The sequence below is a fragment of the Rhinoraja longicauda genome, chromosome 3 (assembly GCF_053455715.1).
Source record: "Rhinoraja longicauda isolate Sanriku21f chromosome 3, sRhiLon1.1, whole genome shotgun sequence".
Lineage (NCBI taxonomy): Eukaryota > Metazoa > Chordata > Chondrichthyes > Rajiformes > Arhynchobatidae > Rhinoraja > Rhinoraja longicauda.
In genome coordinates, this window is record NC_135955.1 from 25951195 (window position 1) to 25978325 (window position 27131).

At 43.1% G+C, this 27131-nt stretch overlaps 1 protein-coding gene across 4 annotated transcripts in view; it reads right to left on the reverse strand.

Moving 5' to 3' along the window:
- The window catches only part of kiaa1958 (KIAA1958 ortholog), a 106281-nt gene extending 82723 nt beyond the window's left edge, over window positions 1-23558 (reverse strand). For 3 of the 4 annotated variants that reach the window (XM_078395016.1, XM_078395014.1, XM_078395012.1), the window contains exon 1: window positions 23414-23546. The gene's annotated coding sequence lies outside the window, so the exon portion shown is untranslated. Of the gene's footprint in view, window positions 1-23413 lie in introns of all 4 variants that reach the window. The other variant, XM_078395013.1, reaches the window with a different exon arrangement.
- Window positions 23559-27131: the final 3573 nt, after the last annotated feature.

The window sequence follows — 27131 nt, forward strand, 5'->3', positions numbered from 1 at the left end:
AATTCCAGTGGTTTGACATTCTACCGAGGTGATGTTTGCCATGCTCCTGTGCACCTTACCAGGGCTCGAGTTCATATACTCCATTCTAACTCAACTGGTTTCACAGAAAGATTTATTATAATGCTGTCCAATTTCTAAAAAAAGCTGAATTAAATATGTGTTGAAGTATTAGTAGGAATAAAATCTGCTAATCCAGCACCAAATTCTTGACCATGACAGATCATTGCAGTTTTGTTGTGTTTGGTCATCTACTTCTCTGCTTTGTAAGGGAATTCCCTGTGCACTAATTAGCTGCTCCATTCCTCTCAAGAAATAGCTTTGAAGCAATTTTGGCTATCCTGACCTACAGAAAGAAAATCCAACAAAAATGTAGGATCTACACCTGGCATAACCATTCAATCTCATGACCAATAAACCTCATCAATTAATGAGTTGCATTCATCAAGTCATAAACCAATTGGTTAACAAACATATAGTAAGGCAGGCGACTAATGGCTGTTCAGTAAGGGCCAGTCTCCTAGAGCTGGACAAATTAATAATCCGGACAGCTTTCCAGCTCTAAGTACACAAATCCTCAGCTAAAATAAATTCAAGCAGTGTTCAGTTACAAATGGGAACCTCCACTTTTACAACTGCCTTTCAACATGTTTATTTCCACCCATAACTATACATACATAATGAATTTTGCCATTAAAAGCAGTGGAGCGAAAATCCAATTACAGCAACCTGCAGAATACTGAAAACACACTGTTTCCTTCAGTTTAGTGATTTTTTCCATTCCACAAACTCTGTAGACCATTGTAATTCTGTATATGTTCAGATGAAAATGCTTTAAGATACTCTGTGTTTATGATAGGACAGTTTATAAATAAAAGTAGGGATGGTTACTTGAGAAATATTCCGAACATTACCATTTGTTGCTGAATCAACATCAGTTTCTTAATTGCTGGGGATGGACCACTGAGAACAATGAATGTAAATAGTCATTGCTGTTGCTACTTGGATTAGAAATGAAGCATACAAGAAATTTTAATTTTCTTTGCACCAAATAGCAATAAAAAAGAACTAAAAATATTTCCTGAGACAAGGATACCAATCTGACATACCAAAATTACAAATTGATTAATATTCCTCAAAAAATGTTCTCTAGTCAACCAGAGGAACATTATTAGTGTAGGAAGGAACTGCAGGTGCTGGTTTAAACCGAAGATAGACACAAAAAGCTGGAATAACTCAGCAGATCAGACAGCATCTCTGTAGAAAAAGAATAGGTGACGTTTCGGGTCAAGACACTTCTTCATTATTAGCATTAAATTGATCATCAGATTTCTATCAGGTGACACCATCTTAGCTAGCATTTTAAATCCAGCCTGCTGCAGGATTTATTTACAGAATGGCCAATTGTATCTCCATATAGAAACACAAGGAGCTGCAGATGCCAGTTTACAATCAAAAGCAAGGAGTAACTTCAGCACTTTAAAAAAAATCTCCATTCATACTCGTTTCATAATTCACAAAAACACGGCGTCAGTTTCCTGCAATTATCCCACAACATTTTAGCTTTAATTTTAAGATTATGCCCGCTTGTCGAGCTTCTCAGGAAATAGTTACTTTTAAGCAATTAATAAATATGAATATCTTAAATAGCGCAAATTCATAACAGCACTCAAAAGGAATTAAAAATATCAATCGAAGGCTGCTCATCTCCAGTCTAGTTTTAGCTATTTACTAGACTGAGGTGGACCTGTTGGGTCCAAATTACTCCTGCAGGCCTCTCCTGAGGCAACCCTCCCCCAACTGACGATCAAAGATAATAGAGGAGCAAGATAGACCACTCAACCCTAAAAACCGTAGTAGGTCATGGGTAAATTTCAGCCCCATTTTAGTAAGCAGATTCTGTGTGCTAGACTGGGCAATGTTTACAACTCTCTGCAAACATTTTATATATGAAGAAATCGCAATCAATTATTTTTGTTTAACTTCTTGGATAAATTGACAGTTGATATTTATAACTATTTCTTGAAGAGTTGCTGCTTCGTGATCTTTAAACTTTGGATGTTACTGATTGAATATTTGCACTAGAGATCCACTCTGTCTGAATCAGGTCAATTGATCATATTTAATGAACTGTTCTTCTCTGTTAATTTTAATTTCACCTCCACGAGCTGTATCTCTTTTTGTTTTATTTTAAAAAGTCATGGAAGCAGAGATTAGGCATTTGCAAACAATAGAACTCTACTGTATCCACAATATAATTGAAAAGACATTTAACTTTATATTTAGAGTCAAGACAATTTGAACTGGTGAATTGATATAGTTAAAAACCCTTCACAGCCACTAAAATGGCCAATGCTGCCTGATGTGGTACAGAAGCATGAATCCAATTCAAATAGATACAGTGGTGGAGTGAATCACAAGGTCAGGCAGCATCTCTGGAGAAAAAGGATGGGTGATGTTTCAGGTTGGGACCCTTCTTCAGACAAGGTGAAGAGCTGGTATAAATTAGGACCTGATCTTTTCATTGGTTAGCTGATATGCGAAACAGTGCAACCCTGTATACCTTGCACACAAAATGATGTAAATCTTTCCATGAATGACAGAAATAAGTGTTATCCTTGTTTATGAAGTTCATTTTTGAATGATGTAAAATTGAAGGGGGTTGGTGCAATATACTGCTAACCCACAAATGTGTCGTTATGAGATATTCACATTTGAAAAATCCATAAATCACAAAAAAATAAGATGCCTATGTTATTTGCTGGTCCTCCGGGGGGTGGGAGCGCATTTGTTAAAGTCAGTCAGTCCCCCCTCATTGGCCACAACTCCCTTGCCCCCCCTCATTGGCCGGCACTCGGACGGGTCCCATTGAGATGTCACATGCTGAACATGGCAAGAAATCAGTTTGATTTTTAAACTTTAAAATCTCTCTAACTTAAAAAATATGACCAATTTGAATGAGATTTGTGTTAAATACTCTCCAGGACAATGGCGATTAAGGTGGTCCTAAAATTGTCGCGCTATCGTGTACCGATTTGGCTGCATTTCAGTTGTATGTATACACGTACGCGCACGCACATATACACATACGCACATCTACACACACACATATACATATACACACACACACATACAAGATGAGAGCTTTAATATAAAAAGATAGATAGATTTCACATAACAATGCCATGTAGGATGATCTTGTCATCAACAGCAATTAAGTCTTTAATAAGCGTTTTTCATTTCCGTATCGAGTTTCACAAGCATGTTGTCAAACAAATTTGGACCCAATTCTCTTTCCATAGATTTGGACCAAATTTAGAACCACAGACATAAACAAGTGACCAAAACTTTGATTTAGTTTAGCTTAGATTAGTTTACAGATACAGTGCGGACACCGGCCCTTCACCCCAGCGAGTCCACGCCAATCAGCAATCCCCGCACGTTAACAAATTCCTACACACACTCAGGACAATTTACTATTCTACCAAGCCAATTAGCCTACAAACATATACGTCTTTGGAGAGTGGGAGGAAACCGGAGCTCCCCAGAGAAAATCCATACAGGTCAAGGGAAGAACAGTCAAGCACCCGTAGTCAGGGTCAAACCTGGGTCTCTGACGCTACAAGGCAGCAACTCGACCATTGCGTCACCGTGCAGCCCTTATCTTTTAAAAACGTTGTTGATATGGCAGCAAATTTTAAAAAAGAGAGGAACATGAAACAGACCCAGTCAAAAATGAAACATGAAACTGGCATTTCACAATTGATTAAGTCCTTCTTTAGAAACTGCTTGCGAAAACTGAAGCTCATGGAATTGAAAATTAGGGAGGCAAAAGGATTTAATTGACCCTCAACAGCATTTTCAAGTTCCCATTTAAATCAGCAAATCATGCTGCACTGCAAGAACATAACAACTTATTCTTTCAGTTTGATGCCAGCCCATCACAACTATGATTTTGACCTTGTCAATGAACCAGATTTGCAGTATTTTGGAGTCAAATTGATAGAATGTGACCAGTGATTTAATGCGGGGGAAAAACGTGCATTGGGATCACAGGAATTGATCATATTAACTAAAACTTAAATGAGGGTAGACAAAGCCATATATCTGAGTTTGATGATAACAAGTGCTGTAGATTAGACCATTAAAATTACAAAAAGCAAGACAGAGAACCACAGATTTCAAAATCAACAAATGTGAAATTGCCTGTTGAAAAATACAAAGTTTCTGCTCGGTGTTAAACTGGCATTTAATTCAAGTAGTAGTCTCAAAGGGTTTATGGTAGCAAAATAAATGTTGGTTTACTTCCATAGGTAACCTCGATCACCCCAAATACACAAAGCAAGCATATGGGGGGGACAAAGGTATGGTGTATAGAGTGCCATTGAAAGTAGTTCAAATTATAGACAGTGTAAGAAAATAACTGCAGATGCTGGTACAAATCGAAGATATTTATTCACAAAATGCTGGAGTAACTCAGCAGGTCAGGCAGCATCTCAGGAGAGAAGGAATGGGTGACGTTTCGGGTCAAGACCCTTCTTCAGACTGATGTCAGGGGGGTGGGACAAAGGAAGGATATAGGTGGAGACTGGAAGACAGTGGGAGATCTGGGAAGGGGGAGGGGAAGAGAGGGACAGAGGAACTATCTAAAGTTGGAGAAGTCAATGTTCATACCGCTGGGCTGCAAGCTGCCCAGGCGAAATACGAGGTGCTGTTCCTCCAATTTCCGGTGGGCCTCACTATGGCACTGGAGGAGGCCCATGACAGAAAGGTCAGACTGGAAGTGAGAGGGGGAGTTGAAGTGCTCAGCCACCGGGAGATCAGGTTGGTTAAGGCGGACTGAGCGAAGGTGTTGAGCGAAACGATCGCCGAGCCTGCGTTTGGTTTTGCCGATGTAAAGAAGTTGACATCTAGAGCAGCGGCTGCAATAGACAAGGTTGGAGGAGGTGCAGGTGAACCTCGGTCTCACCTGTAACAAATTATAGACAGATCAGTAAAAGCATACTGCATACCAGACTCCATAGAAAGTCTCATTTGAGATTACATTGAGAAATCTATACTCTGAAACATTTTTTTGTAAACTCTCAACCATTCAAGTGTTAGATTGCATTTTTCAATACTTAAAATTGATTTATTCCTAGGGCAAGGAACTAGTAAATCACTAAATCTCACAAGGTATTTATGTCAACACCAAATAAATATAACCCTGATGAAATTGTAGAATGAACATCTATTCCGAAAACAGAAACTCCATCTCTCTCCCCATCCTCCTCCCCCGATTCCCGCAATATCAAACACCCCTATTTTACCCTTGTTCAGCATCCTGAATAGAAACCAGCTCATTCACTTTACACTTCATAGTTATATCGATGCATTCTACTACTATGCTGTTATTGCACGTGTCTGTAGACAGCTGCCTGAGGCCAGTTCAATCCTGACTTTGCTGTGTGGAATTTGCATGTTCTCCCTGTGACCATGTGTGTTTTCTCCGGGTGCTCCAGTTTTCTCCCACATCTCAAAGACATGCTGGCTTGTTGGTTAACTGGCCTCTGTAAATTGCCCCTTGTGTGTATGGAGTGGATGAGGAAGTGCAATAACATAGAAGTAGTGTGAATGGGTGATACATGGCCCAGCGTGCTCGGTGGGCCGAAGGGCCTGTTTCCATGCTGTATCTCTAAAGTAAACTAAACAGTGTCGGACAATGTGCACCACTGCCAATCTGACATCAGATCTTAAATTATTTTACGTTTAATATTCATGGAAAAAGAAACCATCACCATCTCGAAACCATGACGGTCTATCATTTGCCCCCACCCATCTCCCCTAGAATAGGTATTGGCAAGAAGATTCATTTAGGATGTCACAATTGACCAGAAACTCAGTGGGGTCAGCTCAATCTGTACTGAGATTGCAAGATCAGTTCAGAAACCTGACCTTTGCGAGTGATACACAGTCTTAGAAAGATGCTTTTAAAAAAAAATGCTCGAAAAACAGCAGGCCAGGCAACATCTGTGGAGAGTGAAACGATGTTAATGTTTCAGGTGGTTTTAAAGTTTCATTCGTTTCAAGGACAGATTAAGCTAGTGCAGGGCCAGTCGCATATGTGATGGAGTGGCCTTAAATATGGGACACGGTGACGTAACCGCCCTCGCCCCAGCCAACCAGCAGCCACGTCCCCCAGCTCCACCAATGGCTGCCGCCCGGGCCGGGAGGTGGGTTGCTATGCAACCTATGTTAGGGGCTCCCAGAAATCGCAACGAAATGCAGCAACAATCAGCGAGGTTCCAAAATCCAGGGTTCAAATGCACAGGCTTGGGCCAACTCGGTACAAAATTCAACAGAAATGCTGCGTGGATTTCTGCATAGTATGGGCGGCAACCGCAGTGCGAGCGAGTGCGGCCAGCGCCCGCTCCAGACATACAATGGCACTGGAGACACCAAGGGCAGCTCTCCCAGTGTCAACAACGCCGGCTGCAGACCATGTTCCCATTGGGGCAGCTCCCCCCCCCCATTCCTCCCGATGGCTGGCGCCTCCCTCTCCCGCGAGCCGGGCTCGCCCGCTTCAACCACAAACTCCACCGGCATTGTGTGCAGGTTTACCAAGGACGCTGCCCCAGCCTGCAAACTCTGGGGAGGGGAAAGGAATCCAAAAATTCAGCAACTTCCCGGCCACCCAACCAAACATGCCATCCAAGACAGCAGAGTCTGGCTCGGTCCACCGGCTGCCACAAGGAACCAAACCGGACTGTCAATGGGGAACCGGCGACCAGCGTCAAAGAATGACCCAGTCCCTGCCGCTCCCCGTGGATTGGATGAATTCCCGCAGGGTCAAGCAATCCAAGTGGACTGCAACCCGCAGCGTGACCCGGAAGCACCAATTCAATGCCGCTCCCTCTGAGGGAGCAACATTAAGTCAGTGCCTCCAAGTCACGCAGCGGCCACAATCCACTCAAACTGCCCAAACCCGTGGCAATTCGTCCAATCCACAAAAAACAGTCAGAAACCGAGGCATTCCCTGACACCAATCGCAGGTTCCCCATTGACAGTCCGGCTCAATCCCCCGCGGCAGCCCGCAAACCGAACCAGACTCTGCTGTCCTGGAGGGCATGTTTGGTTGATTGGTTGGGTGGACGTGAAGCCGCCCCAACGGGAACATGGTCTGCAGCTGGCACCATCGACACCGAGAAAGCTACCCTTGATGTCTCCAAAGCCACCACACACATGGAGCAGGCTGCACTCGCCCTCACTGCAATTGCCACCCAATGCAAGGGCGTGGTGTATTTCCTTCCCATACTCTGCAGAGATCCCCACTTGTCCTTTAGAAACCACCTTCCGACCTTTACACAATGAATCACAATGCTCCACCCTCCGATTTAAAGCGATTTGGAAATGATGACCGGTCGCCAACTCGAAACATTAACTCTGTTTCTCGTTCTGACCCGCTGAGCTTTTCCACACGGCATTTCTGCCAAACCTCACACCAAGTCAGCCCAAACCCGCACATCCAAACACGGGATTTCAAGACCTCGCTGACCACCACTACACCTTGTTACGACCTCCAGGAGCCCCCAACGGAGACTGCGCAGCAACCCGCCTCTCGGCCCGGGCGGCCGCCACCGGAAGAGTGGGGCAGTGACGTGCCGGCTGCCCATTGGTCCGCACAGCCCCGCCAATACATTCAAACTGCGGCGGTTGGGGAGCGGGGCGCGCAACACAGCGTCCCTGCCAATTTCATGCATTTAGCACGGGGCCCGTAGCAAATGCTACTTTTGCTACTATGTTAATCCGGCCCCGATTAGTTTCTCTCTCTACAGATGATCCCTGGCCTGCTGAATATTTCCTGCATTCTGTGTGCTTCAGATTTCCAGTATCTACAAGTTAGTAGAGTATTTAGTTTAGAGATACAGTGTGGAAACAAGCCACCTTCCCAGTTCTCCCTCTATCTTCCTGTCTCCACCTATATCCTTCCTTTGTCCGGCCCCCCTGACATCAGTCTGAAGAAGGGTCTCGACCCAGCATTTTGTGAAATAAACACTTGTTTAGTTTATGCTTTGCAGCTACTATTGATTCAGTCAAGTGAGTTCCATGTCATATTCACAAACTGCATGCATCAGCATTTGTACATATACTTACAGAAGAGGTAGCAGGAAAAAATGTAGCCACTGTCAATTTGGGGGCAAATGCACACCACTGTTATTCTTTGGTTACATAGGCATAGTTGTACAGTACCACACACCAGGATAAGTAACCCAGACATCTGGATTAATGATTCAGGAACAAATTCTAGCTTCACGGACGCTGGCGAAATTATATTCAGTTAATTACACAAAAATCGAATGTAAAAAACGAGCCTCGGAAATGTTTACCATAAGCAACCAGCTTGGCACATGAACCTACTTGGCTCAACTAGAAGAAAATCTGCTATTGAGACGCCAGCTCCTTACAATTTTGATTGTGAAATTGCAACTTAAAACAGCGAGTAATAGCTAACTTTTCAGGTGACATATCTCTTCTTTGAATTAATAAAGAAAAAACTCAACCAGATTGTAGGATTAGTTCAAAATGGGTGGTTGATGCAGATTCACTGGGTCAAAGTGCCAGTTTCCATGCTGTGTCTCTGTACAATGACGATTCCTGCTACTGATATTTTAACTTTGTGTGCTCTTTTGCCTTGTCATGTCAGCTTTGCTCAAAAATAGTCCCTCAAATCAAATCTAATTGTAGAATTCATGATTATACCAGGACCTGAAATCATAAATTCTGGGCAGGTTTTTGGGACCTCAATATATTCCTGGCAACTGGTTCAGCTTTCCACAAAAACAAAATTACTAAGTGACTGAATCCCCACAAACTCAAGGCTATTTTTTTAAAAATTCAACACTCTTCGATTCACACCATCTCTATTGTAGGCATGCATTTGCAGAGTCAACCAAAATCTGTCACTGGGAGTTTGACTTGCCAGATGTGGACAGCTGTGATCAAAAGACAGTTTTGGTTCCATCCTTCTTTCACCCAGTGACTGGTTTCTCTAGTGCAGGATACCAGCTCAAGGTTAGTAAATTGGAGTATTCATTGTAACTTGGTTCAGTAATTTGCTTGGAACAATAGCAATTACAGCATACTCATGCGTTGCTCTCTATGCTGTCAACTCATCTACCTCAAAAACTTTATTTTTGTCAATGGAAATCATAGTTTTGACCAATTGTTTTTATAAGCCTGGTTACTAATTTGTGAAACAGCACTGGCTAAAGATTACAGAAGTGAATTACCATGCAAATACAAAACCAAACTGCTGGAGAAACTCAATGGGTTGAGCAGTATCTGTGGAGGCAGAGGAATAGTTAACATTTTGGGTTGAGATCCTGTATCATAATGTGGATAATTGCCTTGTCCTCCCCAGCTGAAATCTGATATTAATATTCCCATGTAGCAAATACAACGCCAGGACGTGACCCTCGTCACGTCAAACCTCGGCTTCCATAAACAAAAAGCAAAATGGAAATGTTTAAAGTTGCAAAGAAATGGCAATACCTACCGAGTCAAGGTGCCAAAATGTCAAACACATCAAATGAAACGGCAAGTGCTGACAATCCACAGCTTTGTTTGGGCCGCAGGTGCTTGACTGAGTGGCTCCATCTTTAATTGGAATAAACCCGTATTATGCTGGCACGAATGATAACTATATATGAATGCTTCGATATTTTACTGAAAGTATGCCTGTGCTTGCGGTAAACATGGCAGCTGAATGCGTCTGAATTTATTCCTGGGTGACTTCTTGCTGCACTTCTCCTGTACCGTTAATTTTCCGTTTTAAATGAGGAAAGTAATGAAGCCATATGCCAGGTGTCCGGTAACTAGCAGGTGGTAGCAATATTGGATATCAGCAGTTGATACAGCGCAGATACAATTTAAACTGCTTGGAAATAAACAATCTGCAGGGTATGGTCATACCATTCGGTGGCTCAAGTTACTGCACATTCAAACGACACACAACGCTTCATTTCCTAGTGAAGCTCAGCACACCCTAGAACTGGACATGGCGCGCACTTGGAGCAATTTATAAAAAAGCTGATGGGTCTGTTATGGCAGATAAAAAGGGAAGCGAATTACAGGTCTACAACCAAATTCCCAGCAGCTGATGGTTTGGAGCCCCCTTTAATCCAGACAAAATGATGAGAGCGCATTCAAAATCCCGCCCGGAAGTTCCCCATAAATGTGGCACCTAGGCCGGATAAGATGGCCGATCTTGACCTCATCGGGAGTTCCGCGCAGATTGGTGGAACTCCAGCCTGGCCGGAGCCAACAGATCCGCTCCCACAGCCAACTTTGCTGGCCAATATCTCGGCCCTTCGGCAGACCGTTCTGTTACCATTGGACTCCTCTCGGAGGCCATGACCTCTGTTGGTCCTGCAAAACGGATAGTCTGAAAAGGCTCTGGAACCAAGGGTGCCAGAAAAGGAAGAAAAAGAAAACGGTGGTGGACCTGTACTTAATTATCTCTTAACAATTAAGAGCATTTGTTTTTAATTTAAGGCAGCACCTGAACACTTACAGGGTCGAGTCATTTTACTTCGTATGACAGAGCACGTGTTAGACTACAAAGATGCAGCGGGATTAAATTTTAACTTGACAAGTACCCTTTCCTCTGTATCCACCACCTTCCTACCCAACTATTTTTCCCATTCCCACACCCTTCCGATGTAAGTTAGTTCCAATTCAGTTAAGATATGTTAACCATCATCTATTACAAGCACATTCTTTATATTCTAACCAAGCTTACTGCAGCCTGAATTTACAAGTAACACCTCCTAAGATCCCCGTAGAATAAAGCACTATCCTTGCCAACCATTTCTGCTCCACAGATAGAGCTGGGTCATACAGATTTATTTGACTTCCATCTACCATAACAGTTAATAAAGATTGCCTCTCCTTTATACATGGAAAATAATGTGTTACAAGACCAAAATTCAGCCGAATTATTTAAGCAGAATCATGTACAGCAAGAGCAGTTTCCATTCAGAATGATGCAAACTGCAGGATCATATTACTCTCTTAATCTTTCCACCAGACAAACAATGAATGTAAATGAAATGTAGATAGCGGCTGCTTTTTAAATCTTCTGCTGATATGGGGAAAGTCACAGAGGCGCAGCACAAAGAAGTGATGTTAGCAAGTCATAGTTTATGGGTCATCATGGATATACATTTGACATCATTACATCGATCCCAATACCTTTGCGAGTACTGACTTTCCGGAAGTTATACAAATATTTATTATGTGAAGACAAGTTACTAACTACTGCAGATGGTGGTCTATGTTTTTGTCTGAGGAAACAACACCTACACTAAATCATCTCATAAAATCCTTTTATGTGACCACTTGGAAAATAAGAAACAACTCCTTTCTCTAGCTTCAATACACTATAGTCAAAGAAGAACTAAATAATCCCAATTGTTCCTTGGAATACTGGAAATGCTGATCACTTTTCCATTATGAAACATGTGATATTGATCATATATTCTCTTCACTTTAACATGAGTACTAATTTGGTCACAAAATGCTGCAGTAACTCAGCAGGTCAGGCAGCATCTCTGGAGAGAAGGAATGGGCGACGTTTCGGGTCGTTTTGTGAATACCTTCGATTTGTACCAAGAAGATGTCGGTGAACTTGCTAGTCACTATTTTCAGGCTCTTGAACCTTTCTTCTTCCCAATGATCAAGGGTGGTAGTGAAATGTGAGCGTAGCCTGGGTGGTGTAGGTCTCTGGTGATATTGGGTGTCTTTTTGAGCCAGCACCTCTTAAAGATCTCTTTGATGGCTGAAAGGCTTTAATAAGTTTTCTTTGTTATTGCATCGACGTGCTGGGCCCAAGACAGATCTTCAGAGATATGCACGCTCAGGAACTTGAAGCTGTTGACTCTCTCCACCACTGCCCCACCGAAAAAGATAGGTTCATGGATTCCCCCGCTTTCCCCTCCTGAAGTCAACAATTAGCTCCTTGGTCTAAATCACATTGAGTGCTGACACCAATCAGATTTTTAAACTCCCTCCTACCTCTGACACATCATTACCCGTTATTTGCCCAACAAAGGCAGTATCTTCGGTGAATTTAAAGATGGTTTTGGAGCTCTGTCTGGCTGCACAGTCATGAGTATAGAATGAGTAGAGGTTACTGATCACACAGCCTCAAGGTGCTCATGTGTTGATGGCTGTAAAGTAGGAAGTATTGTTGCTAATTTGTACAGATTGTGGTCTGCCAGAGGAAGTCGAGGATCCATTAAAATAGAGACCAACAGCGCCTCAGTTCTCGGAGACCGATGATAAGTTTGTAGGGGATCATGGCATTGAACCCCAAGCTGACGTCGATGAACAACAGCCTGACATATATGTTTTTTGGTCCACGTAGTCTAGTGCAGTGTGAAGAGCCAGCGAGACCACATCCCCTGTTAGGAAGTCGAGGATCTAATTACATAGGGGTGAACAAAGCCTCAGTTCTCGGAGTCTGAAGATAAGTTTGGAGGGGATCACGGCATTGAACCCCAAGCTATAGTCGATGATATAGCCTGATATATGCGAGTTTGGTCCAAGTAGTCTAGTGCACAGTGAAGAGCCAGCGAGACCACGTCACCTATTAATCTGTAGGCAAATTATAATGGGTCCAGGTCCTTACTAAGGCAAGTGCTGACATGTATCATAACCAACCTTTCAAAGCATTTCATCACCACGGATGTTAGTGCCACCAGTCAGTTGTCAATCAGGCATGTAATATTATTCTTCTTTGACATTGGTATTATTGTAAAGCAGGTAGGAACCTCGGACTTTAGTAATGAGGCTGAAGATGTCCACAGAATCGCCAGCCAGTTTTCTATACAGGTTTTAAGAAAACTGGGCAAGTACAACCATCGGGGCCGGACACTTTCTGAGGGTTCACCCTCGCAAAGGATCTTCTGAAATTGGCCTCAGTGACTGAGATTATAGTGTCACCAGCGGCCATGGGGAACCCAGAAGATACATCAGTGTTCTCCTTTTCAAAGCGAGCATAGAAAGCATTTGGCTCATCACGGAATGATACCTCGCTGTCACTTGAGCTACCACTTAGTTTTGCCTTAAAGGAAGTTACTGAAAGTCTGCCTCATCCTCCAATTTAGACCAAAGGTGTCTCCCCATTTTTATGATGGCTGCATCAAGGTCATACTTAGACTTCCTCTACGACCCTGTATCACCAGATTGAATGCCCAGTCTGGTCCTCAGTAGATGATAGACCCCCTGGTTCATCCAAGGTTTCTGGTTAATGAACACTCAGGAAGTCTTGATGGGAACACAATCCTCCACACATTTCCTTATGAGGTCAGTAACAACTGTGATAATAATAATAATAATAATATTCATTTATTGTCATTGCAACGAGTACAACGAAATTAAAAAATAGCCAATCCTGACGGTGCGTAAAAACATATATGCAATAAATGCAAAAAACAAATAAATACAATTATATTAAGTACAAAAGTTTTAACAGTGTTGCCTAGTGCAGAAAGTAGTGTTCAGTTCTCGTATGGCCCTGGGGTAAAAACTGTTCTTAAGTCTGTTTGTTCGGGATTTGATCGACCTGAAACGTCGACCAGAGGGCAGATGAACAAACAGACGGTGGCCGGGGTGGGATGGATCTTTTATTATTTTGCCTGCTCTACTGAGGCAGAGTAGGCTGAACAGGTGCTCCAGGGAGGGCAGTGAGCAGCCGATGATCTTCTGGGCCGTCGTGATGACCCTCTGAAGGGCCTTCCTGTCCTTTTCTGAGCAGCTGGCATACCATGTGGTTATACAGTATGCCAGCACACTCTCGATGGAGCAGCGATAGAAGGACATCATGAGCTTCTCCTGCAGGTTGGTCTTCCTGAGGATCCTCAGGAAGTGGAGTCTCTGCTGTGCCTTCTTCACTGTGGTGATGGTGTTGGTAGACCAGGTAAGATCCTCTGCGATGTGTGTACCCAGGAACCTGAAAGCGGGTACCCTTTCCACACAGACCCCATTGATGTAGAGTGGGTCGTGTTCTGCACTGGTTTTCCTGAAGTCTATTATAAGTTCCTTTGTTTTGGAGGAGTTCAGGACAAGATTGTTCACTGAACACCATGCTGCCAGCCTTTGGATCTCATCCCTGTAGGCTGTCTCATCTCCTCCTGAGATGAGTCCAACCACAGTCGTGTCATCCGCGAACTTGATGATGGTGTTGGTGGGATGGGTGGGGGCGCAGTCGTGAGTGTAGAGGGAGTAAAGGATGGGGCTCAACACACAGCCCTGTGGTGAGCCGGTGCTCAGTGTAATGGTGGAGGAGAGGTGAGGGCCTATTTTGACGGTCTGGGGGCGGTTGGTCAGGAAGTCCTTCTGGGGACAGAATGTAGCATACACATTCGTGTCCATTGCCAAATCGAACTTCGCACAACCTACAGAGGGCAAGCAATTGTGAAGGTGTTCCTCTGCTGCCCTGATGAGCTCTGTACAATCCTCACTGCTGGAGTTGTGCAATAGACAATAGGTGCAGGAGTAGGCCATTCAGCCCTTCGAGCCAGCACCGCCATTCAATGCGATCATGGCTGATCACTCTCAATCAGTACCCCGTTCCTGCCTTCTCCCCATACCCCCTCATTCCGCTATCCTTAAGAGCTCTATCCAGCAGTGCACTTCTGTCACTGTCTAAGGAGACGCATAGCTAGGTGGTCTGATTTTCTAAAGTGAGCGATAGGCATGTTTGATTGTAAAGTAGCAATGGCTGGGTGTATTTGACCCTCTGGTACTGCAGGAAACGTGCTGATAATGGTTAGGATGATGGAGGTGAATTCTCCAGGGAAGCAGTAACTCTTTCAAGGACCGCATCATTACTGAATTCTAGTGCCTAGAATTGAACACAAGCCACCGGTAGATGCCTAAACAATGATTTATCATTTTAAGCACGTTTTTGTTGTTTTTATAATCTATAATTTCACCAGTTATAAATCAGAAGAATGTATTGAGTTACTTAACATACTAGAGCATTTGAGCAATCCTGGTATATGAACACCAGACTCTCTGTTCAACCGCATTCTTCAAAACATATACCACCGTATACGATCTTTCACTCTTGAAGTACACTGATCCATCTTCTTGATATTGTGACAACCTTTGCCAAGTTTTGTCCAGTTCACAAACCTGAAGGGGATAACTATCCTTTTCGATATTTACTGGGTTTTACATCATCTTAAAACAAATTAATCAGGAGCAGGAGTAGCCAATTCAGCGAATTAAGCCTGCTATGTAATAAGATTACGGCTAATCTGATTGAAACTTCAACTCCAAATTCCTCGCCACACATTGCAACCTTTCACCTGCTTGCTCAAAGATTTATCTACATTTACCTTAAAATTATTCATCTTTTGAAGAAAGCAAGTTCCAAATGATTCTTCAAGAGCAAACATTTCACCTCATCTCCCTGACATTTCAGAAACCCAGCACAAAAGAATAACGACTAAAAGCACTAACCCTTGGTTTGAGCATTAACCCTTCATTCGAGTTTATCTGGTTATCATTCAAGCAATAAATAGGTTATGTCAACTGCCTCAGTTTCAGTTTCAACGAGCCACGAGTAGGAATTGGAGTCTTCCTTTCTCCAATTAATTTCTGCCTATTTGTACATCCTTGATTTCTGCACTCCAGAGGCAGCAGCTGTATCTTCAGACCAGCTGCCAGAGCTTGGAATTATTTCCTAACCTCTTCCTGGACACCACCTATTTAAAGAAGACACTAAATGCCAGAGTATGGCCAGGCAGCATCTCTGGAGAACATGGAGAGGCAACATTTCGGGTCGGGACCTGCAATCAGACCAATTGTCCTAGTGGGAGAAAACTGGAAGAGGTGGGGACGGGACGGGACAAAAACTGGCATGATAGCTGGATACAGATGAGGGGGAGAGAGGGTTTGATAGGCAAAGGGTTGGGCAAAGGCCGGAGATTAAAATACAAAAGATAGTGAGGTAAGGAGATAAGACAAGAAGGGGCACGAAATGTGAAGCCAGAAGAAGGAATATATGTGGAAGGGGACGGGCAGGGAAAAGGAAAAATGTGAATACATCCAATGGGGCACAGGAAGGAGAAGGAAAATAAAGAAGAGGTAGGGGGAGGGGGAAAGAGGGTTGTTTGTAGGTTAAATCCCTAAAATTGGAGATGGTCAGTATGGGAATGAGGAGAGTTAAAATGCTGGATCCAGCAGGGCAGAAAGGTCAGTATGGGAATGGAAAGACCAAGGTCTTTACATCAGCAAGACCAAGCATAGACGAGGCAACCATTTCGCCGGATCTCCTAGGTTCTAACCATTTTAACTTCCTTTCCCACTACAATCAGTCTGAAGAAGGCTCCCAACCTAAAACATTACCTATCCATATTCTCCAGAGATTTTGTATTTTGATATTAGATTTAGAGAAACGGTGCGGGAAAGAGTCCCATTGGCCCATTGAGTCCGTGACAACCAACGATCATCCTGTACACTAGCACTATCCTACGTACTAGGGACAATTTACAGAAGCCAATTAACCTACACACCTGTCCATCCTTGGGGCGTGGGAGGAAACCAGAGCACCCGGAGAAAACCCAAATGGTCACAGGGAGAACGTACCAACTCCGTACAGACGAGCACCCGTGATCAGGATCGACCACGGGTCTCTGGTGCTGCAAGGCAGCAACTCTACCACTGCACCGCCTTTGGTGCTGCCTTACCCACTGAGTTACTCCGTTTTTTGTGTCTTTTTTCGTACAGGAGCATCTGCAGTTCTTTCTGTTTACCCTTTTCAACCAAATCTTCAGCTATCTGACTAAATTGCCTAAAGTGGCCATGAAAAATCTACATGATAACCTGAGGAGACGAGCCACATGAATCCATGCAAAAAGATATTCTAAAATTTCAAGCTAAACAAAACAGCTCAATCTTAAAAATAATTTAACTATGTTCACTCTGTGAGCATTTCTCCACCGCAAGACAAATTCATTGATTTTGAGAAATCAGGGTCTCTCACGATTAGCAAATTCACAGAAGAGGACTTCCAAGAACTTCATAATTAGATCACCAAATTTATGAAACAGCACATCCCATCAGTGGAAACACTATGAGAAAAAAGCCAAGAGGAAATCCAGTATCCTTTGCAGCACCTATTTTAAGATTAAATTGTCAGTATATTAAAATTTGTTTCTACACTAATTGCAACCAGTGTGCTAAGAATAAAGAGCTGGGGGTAGTGCATTATACAAAAATACTCCACGTCAACATTAAAGAAAGAAAAAAAAAACTATATCGCCAAGATGATCAAAGTTCACAATCATATTTCAACCAATCAACAAAACCTGCAGATTCTGAAGAGGGTCTTGACCACTCGCAATTTGTAATGCTTGCTCGAGTAAAGAACTGCGCCAAGGAAACTTAATCCCTCCCCCCTCCCCAAGATGTGTTCCAACTTATTAACTAACACGGTCCACGAGTCAGCAAACTCAGCGGGTATCAGTTACAGGTATCCAGTGCCCTCCATAATGTTTGGGACAAAGACCCATCATTTATTTATTTGCCTTTCTACTCCACAATTTGAGATTTATAATAGTAAAAAGAAAATCACATGTGGTTAATGTGCACATTATCAGATTTTAATAAAGGCCATTTTTATACATTTTGGTTTCACCATGTAGAAATTACAGCAATGTTTATACATAGTCCCCCCATTTCAGGGCACCATAATGTTTGGGACACAGCAATGTCATGTAAATGAAAGTAGTCATTTAGTATTTAGTTGCGTATCCTTTGCATGCAGTGACTGCTTGAAGTCTGTGATTCATGGTCATCACCAGTTGCTGGGTGTCTTCTCTGGTGATGCTCTGCCAGGCCTATATTGCAGCCATCTTTAGCCTATGCTTGTTTTGGGGGCTAGAACCCATCAGTTTTCTCTTCAGCATATATAAGGCATGCTCAATTGGGTTCAGATCGGATGATTGACCTGGCCACTCAAAAATTGATCATTTTTTAACTTTGAAAAACTCCTTTTTTTGCTATAGTAGCATGTTTGGGATCATTGTCTTGCTGTAGAATGAACCGCCGGCCAATGAGTTTTGAGGCATTTGTTTGAACCTGAGCAGGTTAGATGTGTCTATACACTTCAGAATTCATTATGCTACTGCCATCAGCAGTTGTATCATCAATGAAGATGTGAGCCAGTTCCTTCAGCAGCCATACAGCCTTCTCATCGTTGTTGGAGATCCGGCCCACCACCACAGTGTCATCAGCAAACTTGATGATGGAGTTTGAGCTGAACCTGGCCCCACAGTCATGTGTGTACAGGAAGTACAGTAGGGGGCTAAGGATGCAGCCCTGGGGGGATCCTATGTTCAGGGTGAGGGAGCTAGATGTGTGTTCCCCCATCCTGACCACTTGGGGCCTGGCAGTGAGAAAGTCCAGGACCCAGGCACACAGAGGGGTGCTAAGCCCCAGTTCCAGCAGCTTTTCAACCAGTCTGCTGGGGACTATTGTGTTGAATGCTGAACTAAAGTCAATGAACAGCATCCTCACATAGCCCCCCTGGCTGTCCAGATGAGAGAGAGCGGTGTGTAGAACCTGGGAGACCGCATCATCCGTGGACCTGTTCGGACGGTATGCAAACTGTAGTGGGTCCATGTTGCGAGGAAGGAGGGCGCAGATGTGCTTCTTGACTAGCCTCTCAAAGCATTTCATGACAACCGGCATCAATCATAAATACAAAGGTGGGAAGGGGAGGGTGGGGAAGCTATTGATTAATATTAAAGATCAGGTGATTTATAATAAGTTGGAGCTCTCCAATGAAAGTTGAGTATTGCAATCAATATTACTGTCTTTTCAATCTAGAAAACCTGACACTAATATGAAAATTGACAGGTACATAATGGAAGCTACCATTCATCATCAAGTTTACCAACAACAATATGCACCAAGAAAGACTGGATAGACTCGGCTTGTACTCGCTGGAATTTAGAAGGTTGAGGGGAATCTTATAGAAACTTACAAAATTCTTAAGGGGTTGGACAGGCTAGATGCAGGAAGATTGTTCCCGATGTTGGGGAAGTCCAGAACAAGGGGTCACAGTTTAAGGATAAGGGGGAAGTCTTTTAGGACCGAGATGAGAATGGTTTTTTTCCACACAGAGAGTGGTGAATCTGTGGAGTTCTCTGCCACAGAAGGTAGTTGAGGCCAGTTCATTGGCTATATTTAAGAGGGAGTTAGATGTGGCCCTTGTGGCTAAAGGGATCAGGGGGTATGGAGAGAAGGCAGGTACGGGATACTGAGTTGGATGATCAGCCATGATCATATTGAATGGCGGTGCAGGCTCGAAGGGCCGAATGGCCTACTCCTGCTCCTATTTTCTATGTTTCTATTGTAATATAATGGGGCAGACAATGAACGGCAAGATCCCAGGAAGTAAGAATATGAGGAGGAAACAGATTTAGGGTTGGGGAAAAATGAATTATGCTATCTGCAATTCAGGGAGCTATGGGCACTTATTCCAGTGGAAGAGTTGGGGGTGGGGGTGTGTGACGTAGAAATAGGAGCGTGGAAGAAAACAATTGAGAGAGCCCTGCCACCCCAGTAACGGACTGTTCCAGCTGCTACGGTCAGGCAAACGACTCCGCTGTCATGCTGTGAAAACGGAGAGGATGAGACGGAGTTTCTTCCCACAGGCCATCAGGACTGTTAACTATTATAACTACAGGGACTACATTTTCTTTTCCGTATTAATTTTAATTTATATGCTGAAATTGTAATTTATTTATTTTTGCACAATCCGCAGGCATTGCCACTTTCATTTCACTGCACATCGTGTATGTGTATGTGACAAATAAACTTGACTTGACTTCAGGAGAGTTACAGAATTGAAAAGATGCTAGTGACACCTGAAAATAAGAATGAAGGTTTTAACATGAAGGCACTGGGAGAACTGCAAGATGAGCAAATAGGACTAGTTGCAAATCGCTATTGGTTTATTATCGTCTGATCAAGATACATTGAAAAACTTTGTTTAGAAAGCAATTTATACAATATGTGCACAATTATACCATCCATTAGTACAACAGGTAGTGCAAAGGAGAAAGGAAAGGAGGAGAACGTAGTGTTGCAGCCGGAGAGAAAGTACAGAATTTAAAAAAGGAGATCGGGAGTTCATGTTCGGCAAATTTAATGAGATAACAATGTCGTTACTTTTTGTTTTAATCATGATGTCCGCTCAGTAGTCTAAAAACAGCTGAGGAGAAGCTGTTCTTGAATATGGTGGTACATACTTTTAAGCCTTTGCACCTCCTGCCCAAAGGGTAGAGGGGGAGAAGAAAGAACATTTGGGGCACGAGTGGTCCTTGATTACATTCGCTGTTTTCCCGAGACAGTGTGAAGTGTAGATGGAGGAGGGGGGGGTGGGTTGAATGATGGTAGAAGGCTGGTTTGTGAGCTGGACAGGGCTGCATTCACAACTCTCTGCAATTTTTGGAGAATTGGGCAGAGCAGCTGCAAAACCAAGATGTTTTGCATCCCAATAAGATGCTTTCTATGGCACATCTCCAGAAGAAGTTGAGCTATAAAAACTCTCAACTTTGCAGCAATATTTCACTTTAAGACTTCAAGCTGCAATACAAGTTCAGTCTCCAAGCCACCCATCAACAGCTGATAAACATCAACCAATTTGGCTTCTCAGGTTGTTTTTAGGAAGATGCGGTACAGAGAGAACAGGAATTAATTCGGCAATGATCACTTGCACTCACCACAACAATTGATTAATCACTGACAATAATCAGTGGGGAATTCAGGACAAATTCCTTTCCTTAAAAAATTGTGAGATTTTTAAACTCTTTACCTAATGGGAGTAGTTCAGGCAAACAACTTAGAAGTATTTAAGGAAAACTCAATCAAGGAAGGACAGGATTAGAAAGATTTGCTGAAAGAGCAAAACAAAACGGCTCACCTTAATATAGTGCATGGAACAGTTGAGCAAATAATCATTATAGTATCATATTGATGAGGTAGCGTTTTGTTGATGGCTATCAGAAAGAATACATTGCACAATGCATGCACTCTGTTTGCCTTTAATACAAGTTTGAAGTACAAACGGCATTCAACATACCAGAACTATTTTTAACAACAAATGCAGATTCAATCTTTTGTACATTGCATGCTTTGCAATACATTTTTGCTGTAACAAAACAAATTGTTAGCACCACTCACTGAATGCTCAAGTATCTGATGAATTTGGCCTGACTGTGCTACATATTATCATTGGTATAAGTAAGCATAGTAACTGTTTGGAAGATTCATTCACTTTTAAAAGGCAATTTTCTAGACTAGAGAACAATTTATTTTCAATTCTACTTTCAAATTTTGCATAAAAGTACTGAACTACTTTTGCAAATTGCTGTTTCTGAACAAAGCAAATGTTAAGAATAATTTTCCGGTAAATTGTCCAGATTAACAACATGATAAGAGACAGTCTAAAGAACAACATATAATATTGCCATGGGGCTAACAGACCATTATGCTTTTGCTGAGAGGCAGTGTTTCGTTTACACTTTCAAAGTTTCCTGAAAACAAATGTTCATAGACAAATTTAACAATGAGACCATAATGTAGCTACTATTTTTTTTTTAAGTGAGAAGATGAAGCACATTATTATCCTATGGTATTACAAACATAAAAAATCAGTTTTATTGGGAATGTGATTAACCTTAATATATTTATATTTTGTGTTATAACATATAGCCAATGCCTGCCTTTGCGTAATTGGCCTCTGCACTAGCGCTGTTAAATTAAAAATGTAGTTCGATGCCAGGGCAAAACTTGGTTATATAAAAGCCAATTGAGCTTTGGCCATCAAAAGCTACTTGTCACTTGAATTAAAATTTAATTGTTTTTTCTTTTTAAGTTATTATTCTGCTGCTTGCAGTGAAATGGAGCAAATATCAACAGTATTCCCTTTGCTAATGAAAATCAACTGCTGCGGTTTAACTCGGGCTTTAGGGTCTGCACTGATCCACGGGAAAGAAAATAGTATATAAATTTAAATATTACATAGCTCAAACCACACAAACCAATGCAAACTCAAGTTTCAAACATATTGGAAAAATAGATATCCTTCAGGATCTTCATTGGGGCACACGATTATAAACAAATCCAAATATTAATTAACACAAGCCACATTTAGTTGTTGTCATTTATTTTTCAGTGATTGTAAACATTTAACTTGCCAATAAAATTTCTAAACAACTTGCAAAAAATTATCAGTTTGCATCTGAATAGAAATTACACTAGCAAACTGTTAAAAATGTTTATCGTACTCTAATGAGTTACTTTCAAACATTGTAGCCATAAATCATGTAGACACAGTAACCACATCCACACAACTAATTTATGAAGAAAGAGAAAACTGCCAATGTAAACATACATACACGTGCATTTAAATCACATAAGAAAATTGCAGCCGGATTTGGAAAGTGAAAACAAGAATGCTGGATGGTCTCTATTAAGAAATTCTGTGGTGCCATATGGCTGTATACAACTGTGATAGCAGGTTCACACCGTTTGTTTGTATATAGTACGACTGGATGGTGATCGCTTAACAGCACTTGAGGGTGAAGGAGTGCAAACAGAAAGCAACACATATACTGTGCCCGTGTGATGCAAATCAAGCATCAAATACATACCGTGCAAAAGCGCAAGGGTGCTATTACATGTGTGCTTCAGAGCGAAAACAAAATTGATAAGCCATACCAACAAACTAAGTCGGATTGTGAGTGATTCATTTGCACACACAGCTAATTGTGTGGGGACGAACACATGCACAACTTGATTTCAAATACTTTAAAGTTTGTGCAGAGAGGTGTAACGGTCATCGAACTTTTCACACTCACGATCGGGATCTACGCAATTATCTACTTGTGCGAAATAGCACAAATGTTCCCGTCCAGACTGCTCGTTGCATAGACGTGATACGGTGTACACAGTCAGACAGACAGAGTATTTGTGGTTGGTTCTAGACATTCACTAACACCCCCAACAAACTGCGATCGGCTCGGACTACAGCAACATACATAGATGTGGCCGTGCAGAGGGCATGCGGGGTGCGTGCGAGGGAGGGTGGAGAGGAGTTTAGTGCAGAGTGGAGGGTGGAGAGGAGAGAGTGGGGCCGCCTGCTGGCCTCCGCCGCCCTCATTGTCTCCGCGCCCGTCCAACGGGCAGGCGGCCCCCGCGCAGACTCGGCCTCGACACGAACAGACACAAAGAGAGACCAGGGTCCGGGCCGGCGGTGGCCCTGACGCTGGCAGCGGCCTCGGCCCAAGGCGCCCGTCCGCCCGCCCGCTCCCCTCCGCCGCCGGCCCAGCTGCAGCGACGACCCCGCACCCACCTGTACCTCGGCATCCATAGGAGCAACCTGCGCCCCGCGTCCCCCTGTCTCTCTGCCGCCGGCTGCGTGTACACTGGGTTACGTCGGTGCGATGCCCCCTCCCGCCTGGCGGAGCCGCGGCGACCGCCCGGCCTCTCGATCCACCACCGCCGCCTCTTGGTTTCTGCCGGCGATCGGGACGGAACGCAAACACGGCGTCCGACGGATCGCACGGAGCCTTCCTGACAACACCGGAAGTGTGCTGGGGCCAGGCGGAGGTGCGGCCACGAACTCCTTCCCCCTCCCCGTTGCCCCGGCGACGCTCCTGCATCTGCCCTCTGGCGCACAGTGCGCCTGGGCCCCCGGAGACGGCGCCGCTGCACCGCGGTCAGTGCCTGCAGCCATTTGCAGTGGCACCCACACTGGCACCAGTGAGTGTTGGAGCTCTCTCTGCACGATTGATCAATGATGCAAATACCCCAGTTATGCTGGTGCCTCACTTAGCGCTTTCCCCAGATCGACACTGCTAAAGAAATCCGCGCTAAAAGGGATATTCCAATACATACTTGGGAGGTACGTTAGTGTGTATGCTAGAGAACCGGCCCAACTCATTTGCCGTGAAAAAGAATTGGCTAAAAATAAGAAAAAAAAACTGCAGATACTGGAAAACTAAAATAGAAACAGAAAATTGTGAAATGCTCTTCGAATGCCGATAAATGTATCTTTCCCAATATTGACTGGGAATGTCACAGTACAAAGGTTAAGACTGGGTGGAATTTGACAAATTTGTCCAGGAGTGTTTCCTCCGGTAATATATAGAGGGTCCCAGATGAGAGGGCAAAGCTTGATCTAGCCTTGGGAATTGTGGGCAAAAACGAGACAGGAGATAGCTCTGGCATTAAGGATAATCCCAAGAGATTTTATAAGTACATAAAGGGAAAAATGGTAACCAGAGAAAGAGTGGGACCCCTGAAAAATCAAAGCATCCACAGGAGATGGGTAAGATCGGAGATGGGTACCTGGAGAAACCCCAAGTGTTCACAGGGACACCGTACCAACTCCGTACAGACTGCAGTCGTGGTTAGGATCGAACCTGGGTCTTTGGAGCTGTAAAGCAGTAACTACCAATGGCACCAATTGTGCTACTCCTTGCTATCAGTTACTTAAGATCTTCCATTTATTGTTTTGCAATAACACCCACCGGTTTTCTGCACCTTATTTTCCATTTATCACCAAGTTGTTGCAATCTGGAATGTTATATATGTTAGTGGGTGTAACATATTACAGCTTCAGCATGTTGATAGAAACAAGCATGGGTTTTCAATACATGCTGTTGCCAGTGTGGGTCTTCTTTATTTTACAAAAGTATACTGCGCATACTCACATATATTCACAAGACTGATAAGATATTGAATATATCACATGACACAAATCATACCATTCTAATACTCAGTTCTTAAAGTTACAGTTACCATTATATACACCACTGCTCTCCCCATAGAAAGTAAAATAACTTGTAAATTAGACAAACAAGAATAATTTTATAAATTTAATCTAACGACTGGTTTACGAACTCTTTCTGATCTCCTGAGTGGTTTCAGGGGAGTGTCAGGTTGGGGTTCTGAAGGAGAGTCAAGTTGAGGATCATTTACCTTTGTCTCTATTTTCTTTGGAGATTCTGATTTTACATCTGAACTTGGAATAATACCAAAGTCTGACAGATCTACTTCGTCTGTCCTTTGCTCTTGATCCTTGCTGGGATCATATGGTTTATGTGCACACTTCATACACGTTCTCCAATTTCTACCAAGAACCTCCTGGTACCACACACTTCAAGTACTGTTCCCACCTCCCATGTATTTGCTTTGTAAGAGGCGCTGAGAACACGAACATGATCATGTGTATTGAGCCTATGTTCTTTTTTGACTTCCACCATAATGAAGTTTCTGGTCAGATTGTTTGCATTGAACCTAAGGAGATAGGTTGGGTAGAACCAAACTCAGTCTAGTTCTAAGCCTCCTTTTCATGTGAAGTTCAGCTAGCTTATACCCTGTGATAGATTGTGGCGTGTTACGATATTTCAGTAAGAAACTAGCTAGCTGCTGTGACATACTGAATTTTGAATTCCCTTCAAGAACGTTTCGTGAGAGCTCCTTTGACTATCCTGACTGACCTTTCGGCTGCGCCGTTAGATGCTGGATGGTAATTTGGCACTAAGGTATGCTTGATACCATTTAGCTTTGTGAGAGTTTGGAACAGTGCGTCACAAAATTGGGGGCCGTTGTCAGAGACAAGCTCTTCAGGTAATCCATGACACACAAAGATAGACCAAAGATAATGTGTCTATTCTTTCTGTTGTTGTGTTTGTACCCTTATGTCCCACCTCAATCCACTTTGAGTGGCTATCTACCAAAACAAGAAAATTATTGTTCCTGTGTTCACAAAAATCCACATGAACCCTCTGAGAAGGTCTAGTAGGCCAAGACCATGTTTGCAAATGGGTTTGGACAGGCCTACTTCGACAACTCTGACAGGTGCTATATTTGCCTACCATTGCTTCTATGTCATTGTCCAATCCTGGCCAATACATGCAACCTCTGGCTCTAGATTTAATTCCCACAATACCTGTATGTTCACTATGAAGTTCTTTAAGTAATCTTTGTCTTAAACAATTGGGTACTACTACTCTGTGACCCCATTTAATACACCCTTGCTCACATGACAGTTCATGTCGTCTATTGTGATAAGGTTTTAGTTCATAAGTACATGGTTTTATTTCTGACCATCCACACAAAGTTTGTTCGTATACTTGTTTAAGCACTGTGTCCTTTTGAGTTTCAGCAGCAATTTCAGCTGCTGTGACTGGAAAGTCATTGTCCATTACTTCTGTGACGTAGATTGCACCTTCAGTGCCCACATCTGATTCTTCATGATGCAAACGCAACAATGCATCAGCAATAGCATTTTCTTTTGAGCTGCGGTACTCAATGCTGCTGTCATATCGTGACAGGAGAACTGCCCAGCGCTGTATCCTCAAGGCTGCCGCTGTAGGTATTGCTGACCCAGGACCAAGAATAGCGAGAAGTGGCTTATGATCAGTAACCAGGGTGAATTTCCTACCCAACAGATACTGATGGAATTTCTTGATCCCAACGATGATACCAAGGGCATCTTTCTCGATTTGTGCATAATTACGCTCACTCTTGGTAAGTGTGCATGAAGTGAACGGATATGATAAAGTTGGGATTACGGAGACATGGCTCCAGGGTGACCAAGTCTAGGAGCTCAATATGCAGGGGTGTTCAATATTCAGGAAGAATAGACAGAAAGGAAGAGGAAGTGGGGTGGCATTGCTGGTTAAAGAGGAGAGACATTAGCTGGGATGCTGTAGAATCGGTATGGGTAGAACTGCAAAATAACCAAGGGCAGAAAGCGCATGTTGGAGTTGTGTACAGACCACCAAACTGCAGTAGTGAGGTTAGGGATGGCATCAAACAGGAAATTAGAGATGCGTGTGACAAAGGTACAGCAGTTATCATGGGTGACTTTAATCTACATATAGATTGGGCCAACCAAATTGATAACAACACTGAGGCAGAGGATTTCCTGGAGTATATTTCTAAGCTGATATATAGAGGAACCAACTAGAGAGCAGGCCATCCTAGATTGGGTATTGTGTCATGAGGAAGGATTAGTTAGCAATCTTGTTGTGCAAAGACCCTTGGGCAACAGTGACCAT